The sequence below is a fragment of the Symphalangus syndactylus genome, chromosome 9 (assembly GCF_028878055.3).
Source record: "Symphalangus syndactylus isolate Jambi chromosome 9, NHGRI_mSymSyn1-v2.1_pri, whole genome shotgun sequence".
Lineage (NCBI taxonomy): Eukaryota > Metazoa > Chordata > Mammalia > Primates > Hylobatidae > Symphalangus > Symphalangus syndactylus.
The window spans coordinates 71,583,329-71,598,482 of NC_072431.2; the positions used below are offsets into that span (position 1 = coordinate 71,583,329).

At 40.7% G+C, this 15,154-nt stretch overlaps 1 long non-coding RNA gene across 3 annotated transcripts; it reads left to right on the forward strand.

Moving 5' to 3' along the window:
- The first annotated feature begins 1,762 nt into the window (after window positions 1-1,762).
- LOC134731432 (uncharacterized) lies at window positions 1,763-14,445 on the forward strand. 3 transcript variants are annotated; one of them, XR_010113681.1, is made up of 4 exons: window positions 7,327-8,538; window positions 9,728-9,852; window positions 12,135-12,250; window positions 14,278-14,445. It is a non-coding gene; the product is annotated as an uncharacterized lncRNA (long non-coding RNA). The 3 variants fall into 3 exon arrangements; XR_010113680.1 differs by having other exon boundaries at window positions 9,728-9,842; XR_010113679.1 differs by lacking the exons at window positions 12,135-12,250; window positions 14,278-14,445 and having other exon boundaries at window positions 1,763-8,538; window positions 9,728-10,079.
- Window positions 14,446-15,154: the final 709 nt, after the last annotated feature.

A 15,154-nucleotide genomic window follows, 5' to 3' on the forward strand; every position in this document is an offset into this window, starting at 1 on the left:
CCCTGAAGAAATCCTAGGCCCTCAACTGTCAACATGGAACAGGAAGACATGTAGCCAAGGATGGGAACAGTGGTAAGCCACAGTGCTATTAAGTATGCTCCTGCATCCAAAGAGATGCAAGAAGGAACACAAGGAGATGGTCAGCAGTGCCGAGGCTGTCTGGGGAAAAGGAGATTAGAATTTCCCTCTGTGGGCCTCAAGGGTAGGACCTGTCTAGACCACAGAGCTCCAAAATAGCTTATCTGTGCATTCATGTGCCCTCCCCCAGAAGCAACCAGAACAAGGGCTGGTAGAAGGAAGGTGCTGGGTAAATCTAGGATGGATGGATGGATGGATGGATGGATGGATGGATGGATGGATGGATAACTGCCACTATGGGATTACCTGGAGATAACTGTGTCTCAAGAAGTAATAGAGAAACAAGGCCAGGCGCGGTGGCTCACGCCTGTAATCCTAGCACTTTGGGAGGCCGAGGTGGACGGATAACTTGAGGTCAGGAGTGAGACCAACCTGGCTAAGATGGCAAAACCCTGTCTCTACTAAAAATACAAAAAAATTAGCCGGGCATGGTGGCAGGCACCTGTAATCCCAGCTACTAGGGAGGCTGAGGCAGGAACCCAGGAGGCGGAGGTTACAGATAGTTGACGTTGTGCCAGAGCACTCCACCCTGGGCGACAGAGTGCGACTCCATCTCAGAAACAAAAACAAAAAGGAGTAATAGAGAAACAGTATCACTTGGGCAGCCCATCACCTCTGCCAGGAGTTTGGAAGGACAGATCCAGAAGACAAGCAGAGATGCAGGCTGTGCAGCTCCCTGGAGCCATGGCCCCATAGGGAGGCAGCTGAGCAAATCTACAGAGGGAAGCCTCACTGGCTAAGATTCTACTCTTCAGTCACTTCCTGCTCCTGAACCAGGTACCAGAATGTAGGCCTGACTCAAGGCAAGGTTCCGGCCTCCCTATGTGCAAATGAGGAATGCTTGAAATTTTAGAATTCTGAAGGACTTCAGGAGTCCTGAGGAAGTTTTCACAGTTCCCAAACTATAATACTTCAGTAGTTCAGATATCCATATAGATATTTCATGTTATTATATTGTATTATAGCAATGCTATATATCATTATAATTACATTATATATAAGTATTATAGATTCTATAATTATTATATATAACTGCAGATTCAACCAGCTGCAGATAGAAAATATTCAGAGAAAAAAATAATAAATAACAATACAACAATAAATATAAAACTTTAAAAAACAATACAACAATTTACATAGTATTTACATTGTACTAGATATTATAAGTAATTCAGAGATAATTTGAAGTATACCACAGGATGTTTGTAGGTTACATACAAATACTGTGCCATCTTACATCAGAGATATGAGCACTCACAGATTTTGGTATTTGCAGGGGGTCCTGAAATAAATCTCCCACAGATGCCAAGGGAAAATGGTGTGTGTGTGTGTGTGTGTGTGTATTTTATATATAATATATTATATATTTTATATATAATATATTATATATTTTATATATAATATATGTATATATTTTTATATATACACACATGCATGTATATGTATGTATCCACATATCCCACACACTTACACATTATAGTTATTTGTCACTTAATGACAGTGATATGCTCTGAGAAATGTATCATTAGATGATTTTGTCATTGTGTAAACATTAGAGTATACTTACAAAAACCTAGATGCTATAATTTACTACACACAGAGGCTACATGGTATAGCCTATTGCTCCTAGGCTACAAACTGTACAGCATGTTACTGTACTGAGTATTGTAAGCAATTGTAACACAACGTTAAGTGTTTATGTATCTAAACGTAGAAAGAAATAGCATAAACACAATATGAAACATTTAAATATTCTACACCTGTGTAGGAGAGCTCCATTATAATCTTCTAAGATCATCATATATGCAGTTGTTGATTGAAACATCATTATGTGGTACAGGACTGTACCTATGTACAGGCAAGGAGGAAAGAGATAGAAGGATTATTTTAAGAAATTGGTTCACACCACTGTGGGAGCTGGCAAGTTCAAAATCGATCAGGCAAGCAAGCAGGCTGGAGATCAGGTAGGAAATGTGGCAGTCTTGAGATTGAAGGCTGGAAATGTAGGCAGGATTTCTATGTTGCAGTCTCTAGGCAGAGATCCCTTCTTGTTAGGAAACCTTAGTCTTCACTCTGAAAGTCTTCAACTGATTTGACAAGGCCCATCCACATTATGGAGGATAATCTACTTTACTCACTATCAACTGATTATAAATATTAATCACATCTACAAAGTACCTTCACAGGAACATCTAGACTCATGCTTGACCAAACAACGGGTCACTATAGTCTAGCCAAGTTGACACAAAAATTTCACCCTCAAAGCCACAACTCTGCCAGCTCTCAGAAATCCCCTATGATAGACGAAACAAGAAGGCTCTTGGCTTTGAAAATGCCAAATTCTTTGGCCGCATTTCCAGACTCTGGCAAGGGGGAGACGCATTCTGGGCAAGAGAATTACCAGTTTGTAAAATGCTGACAAGATGCAAACCAGCCAGGAATGGCCTTCTAACTGGGTGATTCACACACGCAGGGCAGGGCTACCTGGGCAGCACCTTCTCAGTGCATTCCTGCACCAAGGCATAGTCCCCCTGCCCATGCACCCTGCACCTCCTTGGCAGTGGGAGAAAACCTAACCACAAACGATGAAAAGGAGCTCTTGTATCATTAGGTGGGACTCTTGCGTCACCTGCCACACCTGGCTAGACCTGGACAAATGGATTCCATTGTCAGGTTGTTGTAAATGTTTTTCCAGCCCCAAGCCATGCATCCTTTCTGCTTAGTTGCATTTTGGTGTCATGGGAAAGCACTCACATACCCTCACACACCCCTTCCTTATGTGGGCCAAGGAGAAGTGCCTGGAATAGGCTGTGGGAGCCCTGGCCTGGGTGCCTCTCCACAGCCTGGCACTGGCTGAAGCTGTGGCGACACTGCTGATTTAACGTGGTGACTGAGTCACACTCCAGCCTAAGAAACCACGCCATCCTTTTAATATTGTATTTTTCCTTTTTAAACAAGGAATCTGTTGTCTTCTCCAGACATGGAACATCTTTCTACTTTGGAGGTTGCTCACACCCTCATGACTGGAGTCGACTGCAGGCTCAGTGCAGGTTGTTTTATTTTTCATTCCCTCATCGGTGAATGCTGGAACCACCCACAGAGTCCTTGTGACAGTTCCATAACATACTGGAGACAAAGTGCATGACATATAGTGTGTGCTGAACATCTTCTTCCTTCCCCTTCCCTATCATCTATGTAACATTCTTGCTGCAATGTAACGCCCCATGTATTGTCCCATTGGCTGATAAGACAGCTCCTTGAGAGAAGCACTGATGGTCCCTGGCTGGAAGAAGCGGAAACTGGGAGTCAGTTTGCCATCCTCCTGGATTTGGGATGGATGGTAGGAGCACCTGCTTTGTTCCCAAATTCATGCATTAGCTAGCACACTTGTGCCTTTTTGTTTTGCAATATCCCACAGAGTAGGCGAAACAGGGGAAATGGTTGTCAGGGAATATAACAACAACTAACCAGGACAGGCGGGCAAGAGAGAGCTCTGGGGTTGCTGTGGGTGAGGCCTGAGCACAAAACAGGGCCACAGAAGAGGCCAGAGATACAAAGTTCAGGGCCAGGATTGGAGTGGGTGTTGCAGGGCAGCTGAGAAGAGGAGTTAGGAACTGAGCCAATGGACAGAGGGGAAAAAGAAAAGGCCACCTTACCCAGGAGGAACTAATTGTATGAGATTCTATAAACATGTCACCAGGAGAGAGGAAGATGGATGGGAGAGGAGCTGTGTCAGAAGAAAGGCAGCTCCTCCACGCTGGACACTGTGTCTAAGCCACCATTGTCTCTTGCCTGGAATATTACAACAGCCTTTCAACGGTCTGCCTGCCTTCAACCTTGACACAACCTTGGCCTCTACAGAGTAGCCAGAGAGACTGTAAAGACATGAGGCAGCTGCTCCTCTGCACAAAACCCTGCAGTGGCTCTTCCCCAAGAGAACTCAAAGTCCTCACAGAGGCCTTGCAATGCTCTCTGGGGTCCTTATGATCTGCCCTTCCCGTGTACTCACTCTACTCCAGCCAAACTAGTCACTGGGCTCGCCACATGCACACAGGCACATGCCCGCTGTCTGAAGGCCTCTGCCCTGGCCACTCCTCCACCAGAAATGCTCTTTCCTCAAACATCCACTGGGTGAACTCCATTGCCTCCTTCAACCCTGATCATATCCAATATTCTCAATGAAGTCTACCCAGCACATTGGATTTCCTACTGCAAATTTCCCCTGCCCCGCAGTCTCAATTTCCCTTACCTGCTCTTCTTTCTCTTTTTCATCCATACATATTTTTAAAATTTTTGTTTACTTTTTATCATCTGTATTTCATTACTAGAATGTAAAAGCCTCACAAAGGCAGGAATTTTTATCTGCTTTGTTCTTGACTGTCTCTCAAGATCTGAGAATGGTCCCTGGCCGATAGTGGGTGCTCCATAAACTTGATTAAGGAATGAATGAATGAATGAGCCAATGAATAAAAATAGCCTTGGAATCAGATAGATCCTGGTTGTTTTTGCTTTTGTTTTATGTAATTTCAACTTTATTTTGGATTCGAGGGGTATGTGTGTGCAGGTTTGTTACCTGGGTATATTGAGTGATGCTGAGGTTTGGAGTATTGAGAATAGGACCCAATAGATAGCTTAGATAGCTTTTAAGTCCTTGTGCCCTCCCTCTCTCCTTTCACTCTCTAATGGTCCCAGTGTCTATTGTTGCCACTTTATTCCCATTTGTACCCAATGTTTAGCTCCCACTTATAAGTGAGAATATGTAGTATTTGGTTTTCTGTTTCTACGTTCATTCACTTAGGGTAATGGCCTCCAGCTGCATCCGTGTTACGGCAAAGGACATTCTTTCTTTCTTTTTGTTGTTGGGTAGTATTCCGCGCTGTAGATATACCACATTTTCTTTATCCAATCCACTGCTGATGGGCACCTAGGTTGATTCCATGCCTTTGCTATTGTGAATAGGGTTCCGATGAACATACAAGTGCTTGTGTCTTTTTGTAGACCCTGGTTTAAATCCCTACTCTCCACTACCTTTGTGTTTCTCCACTTGGGGAGGTATATTAAACTTTCCTCAGTGGTGGGATTGCTACCTGCAGTTTTCTGACAGTCAGCATGTGTTTTGCTAAAGATTCCACCTTAAGGATAGAGTCTGGAGGTGAAATAGCATTAGAAGGAGTTATCAGGGCTTTGTCTTCAGATTTAACATCGACAGCAAGTTTGCTGCTACAAAACTGCTGTTTTGTAAATAGCAAATTGTTATTTTCCTTGAATTTGTGCTAATATCTGGCCTCTGGAAAATCTTTGATAAAAAGCAGGAAAAGGAGCCCCTGATACTGGTTTCCTGGGGAATCCTTCCCCCCGGAAGGATTATACTCTCCTTATACTATCCAGCCAGAGTCACCTCTTTGGACTGTCGCTGGAATCCTGCAGACCAAAGAAAGCAAAAGGGTTTAAAATGGGGGCACATGGAGAGAGGCTTAAGTAACCTGGGAGGAATTCTGCAGAAAGAAAGTGACTGTTGTCCTTCCTTCTGAAGCTGCTTTTTGTTGCCCAGTCTGGCTGGAAGCAGCAGGGTCTGAACCTCAGCCAAGGAACAAAGGGCTTTTTTGGCTAAGAGAAGTATAATTGTGGTCATGATGGGCCAAAACAGGAGGGAAGCATTTTATGGGGTAACAGGACCTCCCAAATGTCAGAATTGGTGCCTGCAGGATGTAATTTAATTCTGTAAGCAGTTACTAAGCACCTGCTTTGTTCCAGGCATGCTCACATGATTAAGAGACAATCCCAGGGCCCAGAAAATTCCCAAATTACTAGAGGACTCATTCATTCCATTTATTCATTTATTTATTTAATATCTTACTTCTTTGGCCATATAATTCAGTAATTAAGAACAAAGCCTTGAAATAAGAGTCAGGTTTATTCATTCATTCAATAAAGATTTATTCAGTGCCTACTTAGGACCCAACACTGCTCACAGCCTTAAGAGAAAAAGGCAGAAAAAATATAGATCCCTACCCTCAAGGACTTTGATTGGTCGGGGCTTGTGGAGGGAGAGAGACAAGGAACAATAAGCATAACAAATAAATTGCATAGTATGTTAGAAGCTGGCCAGTGCTATGGGAAAAAGGAAACACAGAGCAGTGCCAGGGGCCCGGGAATTTCAAATGCCATGTTCAATAAGGCTGTCAAGGTGAACCTCACTGAGAAGCCTACAGGTTAGCAGAGACCAGGAGCAGTGAGAGAGTTGGGCGGGCTTGTGGACGTGGAGTAGGGGAGAGAAAGCAATGCAGAGACTGGGACAGCTATATACAAGGCCCTAAAGACAGGCCATGCCTGTTCTGTCCAGGGCCAGTGAGGAAGCCCAGGAGGTAGGCAAAGAGTGGGAGGGGAGAGTAGTAAGAGGGTTAAGGCTGGGGCAGAGTATGCAGGGCCATAAGGGCCATGGTAGGATTTCTGCCTTTATTGAGTGACATGAGTAGCCCTGGCAGGGTTTTAAAAGACAAGTGCCAGGATCTATCTCATATTTTAACAGAATCACTCTTGCGACTATGGTGGGAATAGACCTTAAGTGTATAAAGCTGGGGGCAGGGAGACCTACTAGATGGCCGTTGCAGCAATCCTGGGGAGAGGTGACAGCAGTTCAGGCCAAAATAGTAATACCGGAGGTGATGAGAAGTGGCTGAATCCTGAATATGTTTTGAAAGCTGAAACAATTTTCTGTGAATTGACTCGAGGGACTCCAAGAGAAAAGAACGAGTTGGTGATAAATTGTAAGGTTAGTGGCCTGAGCCAATCAGGACTATTAAAGAGGTCCATTAAAGTGTGATCTTGGACAAGTCTCTAAACTTCCATATTCTTCTTTGTAAAACGGAGAATAATGATATCAACATTATAGAGCTGTCATGAGTAGTAAAAGAGATAATACAGCAAATCATTTGGCTTGTGAAGAGGGCACATAATAAAGGTAGATAACCAACTAATTAATCTTATAGCATGTTCAAGGCACCAGAACAACACTTTGAGGGATTTTGACAAAGATGGAACATACATGAGGTGGAATAGGGGGTGACTGAAATGAATAAGGAGACTGCAGTTTTATTCTCATGACTACTCCTCACCACTTTATTACCTTTAGTAAGTCTCTTAGCCTCACTCTACCTCTATTTCTCAATATACAAAACAAGAGGGAAGTTGATCAACATCAGGGATCTGCAAGCAAATCCACCATGTGTTTTTGCGAATAAAGTTTTATTGCAGCGCAGTCATGCTCATTTTTATATGTATTGTCTATGACAACTCTTATGCTACAACAGCATCGTTAAATAGTTATGACAGAGACTGTACAGCCTCCAGAGGTTTAAATTACATCTGGCCAAGCACAGAAAAAGTTTGCAGGCTCCGGTCTAGAGTGTTGTTTTTCACATAGTTGTTAGATACAGACATGACATTGCTAGGCATAGATGTGCCCATAGGCAGAGAGCGTGAAATCTTTTCTTCAGATGAAGTCTTAGCCAGAAGCCTAATATATAACAGAATAAGTGTGGCTCTGGCCTGGCTGATGAGTTGAAGGGGTAGGAGAGATATGAACGATGTCGATTCTATCTCAGGCTCTGACCACTCTCACATCCTGGGTCAACCCTGAGGCACCTTCTCTTCATCCTTGGGATGAAACACAGCTTGAAGGACAGGAATCTTAGATCATCTCTAGGGGGCTATTCCAGGCCTCTACTTATCAAGGAGACCATGCCAAATAAACTGTATAGATTGGATAACACTTATGTTAAAAGTCTTAAAACTGGTTTTTCAGTTTTGAGAAATGAACTGAGAAGTTAATTTTATACTGGGTAAGGTCAAAATTCACTTCTTGTTGTGGCAGACATCTTCAACTTCGTGAGCTAGAGAGGGGTAGCATTTCCACATTCCTGGCTTCTCCCTAATAACCAATTAGGATATTAAGTGTCTGCCTATTACTTTGTCTTAGTATAATGGAACCCCTGAACAATTTTCAACTTCAATCGATTTTGACTTTTCTAATAAAATTCTACCAGGAAGAATCTTCCCTACTCTAACTTCTACTATTTTTCTTCAGACTCAGATACCTGTGTGTTATAGATTGAATGTTGTGTCCCCTCGAAATTCATATGTTGAAGCCCTAATTCCCAATGTGATGGTATTTGGAGATGGACCCTTTGGGAAGTAATTAGAGTTAGATGATTTCATGAGGGTGGGGTCTTTATGTTGGGTTTAGTGTCCTTATTAGAAGAATCAGCAGAGAGCTTGCTTCCTTTTCCTCTTTCTCTTTGCCATGTGAGGACACAGCGAAGATGGCTGTCTGCACCCCAGGAAGAGAGACTTCACCAAATCAGCCGTCACCCTGATTATGGACTTCCAGCCTCCAGAACGGTGAGAAAATAAATTGCTGTTATGTAAGGCACCCAGTCTATGGTAGTTTGTTACTAAGACGCTGTACCTCCAGTCCAATGAGCTTACCAATTAGTCTCTCACGTCCCTATTCAAATAATCCCTGCAAATCCACATCTCACAAGAAATGTTGCTGATTTAACTGATGCTCTCTCTTTAACGCTAGTCCAAAATTGACAACCACCTGTTGGTCAACATCAACAGGCTCTCCCACACAAATATTCTATTACTAATGTCCAAAATAAAATCAACCAACCCCCATTTCCTCCTCCATACTCATCTTCCCTTCCTCACTTCTATTAATGTCACCATCATTCTCCCAGTCACCTAAAGTAGTGCACTTAAGATTCTATTTTATACCCCTGACCCTCTGCCCCACAAACACAATCAACAGTATTTATTTTATCTCTATTATACATCTTTGCATTCATCTCATCTACTTCATTTCTACCACCATTTTCTAGCTCAAATCTTGGTCACCTCTCCCTTTATTATATTAGTCTTCTAATTCATGTCCCTGGTTTCAATTACTCTCTCTTCAAGTCCTCTTTCACGAGACTTCCAGATAAATGATTTTAACTGCAAATTTGATGATATCACTTCTCTATTCTCCATTGCTGGTATAATAAAGCCAGACATTTGTTTCTCATTTTAACCTAAATTTAAATTCCCTCTACCTTCTTATCTTTAATTCACACTATTCCTCTTTACATACTTGACACGCAAATTTGAAGGAGATAGTCACTCTCTACTAAACCTCGCACTTATTTTCCTCTGGCTTCTTCCTGTACTACCTCTTTGAGCTTTGCTGCATGTCCAAATCTTCCAAGGCCCAATCAAGCTCTTTCACTTGATGGTGTCTCCTCTGGTCCCCTCTCTCTCTCCTTCAAATACTCTCAACATTTTAACATTTACTTAAATATATATATACTTACGTGTGTATGTATATGTATTTATTTAATATATATTATATATATTATACATACACACATACATACATACACATACCATTCCTATGACAAAAAGATTCATTATATGTAATAAATGGTGGGTATTCTAAATATTATTATCATCTTCATCTATACATGTTTGATATAAAGTGTCTCCTAATAACAGAGCATGGCAGAGATGGCTTACTCTTCACCCAAAATTTCTGCTCTTTCTTCTACAGAATAGAGCTATCTCTGGGAAGGAGCTGCCCAGCCAGGGACTACACTTCCCTTGCCTTTTTGCATCATTGAGGGACCAACTGACTGGTCTTGCACTGGAATATGAATATAAGTGATGTATGTCCAGGTGATGGTGATTAAGATGTGGATGTTGCTTTTCTACTCTCTTGTTTCCTTTCTACTGGCTGGAGGCAGAGAACTCTGAGATCTTAGGAAAATTGCCGAACCCCAAGATGGGGAGAGTCTGGGTCTCTGAATCACTATTTGAAGGGAAGTTGTCTATGAAGCAAAAACACCCCCATTAGATTCTCAACCGAGAAGGAAATAAACTTTTCTTACATTAAGCCACCAAAATTTGGGAGTTTATTTGTTAGAGAACTTAGTATTATCTTAATGAGAAGAATATGCTAAATGCTGAAGATACCAGGGATAAACAATAGGCAGGTAAAATTTAGAACACAGTCAAAATCTAGCCATTATAAAGATGTAGTTAAAATGTTGAGAGTATTTGAAAGACAGGGAGAGGGGACCAGAGGAGACACCATCAAGTAAAAGAGTTTGATTGGGCCTTGGAAGATTTGGACATGCAGCAAAGCTCAAAGACGTAGTGCAGGAAGAAGCCAGAGGAAAATAACGGCAAGGTTTCAGTAGAGAGTGACTATCTCCTTCAAATTTTCATGTCAAGTATATAAAGGGGAATAGTGAGAATTAAAGATAAGAAAGTAGACAGAATTCAAATTTAGGCTGAAATGAGAAAAAAAGAGTCTGGCTTTATTATACCAGCAATGGAGAATAGAGGAGTGATATAATCAGATTTGCAGTTAAAGAAAATTTATCTGAAAGTCTTATGAAAGAGGACTTGAGGAGAGAGTAACTGAAACCAGGGACATGAATTAGAAGACTAATATAATAAAGGGAGAGGTGACCAAGATTTGAGCCAGAAAATGAGAATAGAAATGAAGTAGTTGAGATGAATGCAAAATATATAATGGAGATAGAAAAGTAAATACTGTTGGAAATAATATTTGATATATTATTTCCAACACAAAGATATATATAATAAATATATAATATATTATATAAAATATATAATAAATCTATTATATCACATATTATATATTATTAATATAATATATAATTTATATAATATAAATAATATATATTATAGACAATATAATAATATATATTATTTCCAACACAAATAATTTAACGATAATTATAATTTAAATATAATAGTAATTATTTTTGAGATGAAGAAGTTTGTTTCATAATGTTAAGAAATGGTAATTATAAAAGTGCCAGGTACAGTGGCACACATCTGTATTCCCAGCTACTTGTGAGGCTGAGGCAAGAGGGTCACTTGAGCCCAGAAGTTTGAGGTTATAGTGCTCTATGATCATGCCTGTGAACAGCCACTGCACTCCAGCTTGGGCAACACAGTGAGACCCTGTCTCTAAAAATATTAATAATAATAATAAAAGCAACACTGACTGAGCATTGATTATGAACTGGATTAAGGACTTCACATACAAGGTTACTCACGTTTATAAGTTGTTGAATGAGGTTTTAAACCCAGACCTACCTGTCTCTAAAGACCATGTTTTAACCGTTACTAGTTTAGGCTTTCCTTCATGTTATAGAGCTAAAATATGCATAACAATAGAAGTTAATATTTAAGGAGTCCTTCCTATTTGCCAGCCTCAAGTTTATACTTTACATGTATTATGAAATTTAATCTACAACACACACATGCACAAACACACACACACATATATACATACATAGGTATGTATACTGTGTGTATATATACAAATATAGGAATATATACATATATCCACATATCTGTGTGGATGTATATTTACATATATACAGTTTACCCTCAAACAATGTGGGGGCTGGGGATGCTGACCCCCCCCACATAGTCATAAGTCCCAATATGATTTTTAACTCCCCACAGACTTAACTACTAATAGCCTACTGTTGACTGGAAGCCATATTGAAAACATAAACAATCAATTAACAAGTATTTTGTATGTTACATGTATTATATACTGTATTGTTACAACATAGGAAGCTAGAGAAAAGAAAATATTATTCAGAAAATTATAAGAAAGAGAAAATATATGTACTATTCCTTGAGTGTAAGTGGATCATCATAACAGCCTTCATCCTCGTTATTTTCATGTTGAGAAGGCTGAAGAGGAGGAGGACAACAAAGAAAAAGGGCTAGTCTTACTCTCTCAGGGGTGGCAGAGGTGGAAGCAAATTCATGTATAAGTGGACTCACACAGTTCAAACGCATGTTGTTCAAGGATCAACAGTATGTATAATAGAATGATAATCTATAGTGTATATATGTCTGTATATGTGTGTATACCATATAGTACCATTATCGTATTCTTTATACAGATGAGGAAACTCAAGCCCAGAGAGACTAACTTATTTTTCAAGGTCTCAGTGAGCAAATGATCCTGCACATGTGAACTTCAGCAGCTAGAACACTAAGGACAAAGGTTTGCCACCTGGTAAGTCTTTGGGTTTGCGCTCCTGGTGTCTCTGCTGACATGAGACCATGAAGTCATGAAGCACCAGAACTGTGCTGTATTCATTATTATATTCCCCGTACCTAACATTGCCTGGCATGCTTCAGTAAATATCTGTTGAATGGAACTGATGAAGTGCGGGGAAAATTGTTACCAAAGTAGAACTAGCATTTAGAGTCTGTGAGATTAGAGGAGGAGTAACAATTTCTGCCAGAAAAAGAAAACAGCCTGGCATTTCAAGAAGCAAATTAAAGTCCAAATGTTTAGTGAACTTCTCAGTGTTTGTCTTCTTGGGGAACTTCTGCGTTTCTGGCAGTGGTCCAGGGCTGGAAAACTACATGCAGTAAGGAGGTCACTCTATCTCACCCAGGCTGTCGAGAACAACCTTATAACCCTCTCTTTGTGTACCTCTCAGCCAAACACTGCTCAAGGACTCCAGAAACAGAAAAATGCTTTGATTATATTGGAAGTTTGGGGAATATGTTTGAGAAAGAGTTAAATCCCAGGTCTTCAAACGTTCATCTTTTATGTTTGAAGCATTAAAAAAAAAACGAGGCCAGTGTGAAGAAGGTCATAAGATTTCTTAATGAGGTGACCTAGATTCATAAGCATAAAATGAATAATTAAGATGTGTGAGGAGGCATTAGGTAATACAAAGCATGGTCATATATAGTATCTAAATTAGACCTAATCAAAATCTTACTTGCTTTTTTTTTTTTTTTTTTAGTGAAAGGCAGTGGGTTTGCATTTGGTTGTTGGCTTTTGATTTTGTTGTTGTCATTGTTGCTGTTATGTTTGTTTTCAAAGAACTGCTATTTAAATTTTCTGTGAAGATGGTGTATTGTGTTCACACTTTGTTTCTCTTTTCCAAACAATAGAACTGACAAAGAAAAATATGCATGTGTGTGGATGCATGTATGCATGCACGTGCAAAAAGACATAGGAATAACGGGGGAGAAAAGATTACTTCTCTCAGATAAGGAAGGGAACAAAGACACATATGAGTGAGAGAGAATATAGTCAAGGGCCAGGCATGGTAGTTCACGTCTGTAATCCCAGCACTTTGGTAGGCCAAGGCGGGTGGATCACTTGAGGTCAGGAGTTCGAGACCAGCCTGGCCAACATGGCAAAACCCCACCTCTGCTAAAAATACAAAAGTTACCCGGGTGTGGTGGCACATACCTGTAATCATAGCTACTCAGGAGGCTGAAGCAGGAGAATCGCCTGAACCCAGGAAGCAGAGTTTGCAGTGAGCCAAGATCAGACTACTGCACTCCAGCCTGGATGACAGAGGTAGACTCCGTCTCAAAAGAAAAAAAAAATACAATTTGAGAAATTGAGAATATAGCCAAGAGTCTCCTGGTCTCTGCACCTGGGGCTCAGCAGTGGGGCAAAGGGTTCATGTCCCACAGAGTGATTATCATAAAACTTAAGCCATCCAAGATGGACAATCAGGACTAGGCTCACTGCTTAGAGCTAGCGGCTATACATACAGGGGTTTCCCACTTATAAATAAGGGGGAAAATCCCTGCTTCCCAGCCCTACATGGAGCTATGGATTTTAGCAGGCTTCAAGCCCAAGAGGGACTGGAGGGCACAGTCACTACCTCACAATTAGAAATGGAAGCAAGCTGATTTGGAGACTGGCTTTACAACATTCCCATTATTGTTGTGTGTGAAATGAGATGTGTGAAATGCTATGGTGAGACCTAGAGACCTATATGGGCCTGAAGGCAAGGGGAAGACAATTTTTAAATCATCAGATAGGACAGAATTAATATAGATAGAGACAGAAAAGAATGAATAAAATTATCTCATTTAACCCTAGCCCTATTTCCTAGCCTAACCCTAATAGAATAGAAACCAGGAATCAGAAATGCCAGATACCTCTGACATTGGAGATATAGTGAAACAAAGAATAAAGGTGTGTGTGAGAAGCAGTTTGACTCCTAGCACACCTCATAAACCCCAAATGAGATAACTACCCTCCTCATTTCCACTTACACTCAGGGCCTCAAAAGATGAAGTATATCACTTGAACCGTGGAATCCAAAGCCTTTGAACTCGGTGATACCAGGTACAACTGAGGGAAGAGGGCAGAACTAAAAATGCTCGAAAGGATAGCCCATTGAGCAGTGGTTTGTAGTTCTCCTTGAAGAGGTCCTTCACATCCCTTGTAAGTTGGATTCCTAGGTATTTTATTCTCTTTGAAGCAATTGTGAATGGGAGTTCACTCATGATTTGGCTCTCTGTTTGTCTGTTATTGGTGTACAAGAATGCTTGTGATTTTTGTACATTAATTTTGTATCCTGAGACTTTGCTGAAGTTGCTAATCAGCTTAAGGAGATTTTGGGCTGAGACAATGGGGTTTTCTAGATATACAATCATGTCATCTGCAAACAGGGACAATTTGACTTCCTCTTTTCCTAATTGAATACCCTTTATTTCCTTCTCCTGCCTGATTGCTCTGGCCAGAACTTCCAGCACTATGTTGAATAGGAGCGGTGAGAGAGGGCATCCCTGTCTTGTGCCAGTTTTCAGAGGGAATGCTTCCAGTTTTTGCCCATTCAGTATGATATTGGCTGTGGGTTTGTCGTAGATAGCTCTTATTATTTTGAGATACGTCCCATCAATACCTAATTTATTGAGAGTTTTTAGCATGAAGTGTTGTTGAATTTTGTCAAAGGCCTTTTCTGCATCTATTGAGATAATCATGTGGTTTTTGTCTTTGGTTCTGTTTATATGCTGGATTACATTTATTGATTTGCGTATGTTGAACCAGCCTTGCATCCCAGGGATGATGAGTTCGTGTCCTTTGTAGGGACATGGATGAAACTGGAAAACATCATTCTCAGTAAACTATCGCAAGGACAAAAAACCAAACACC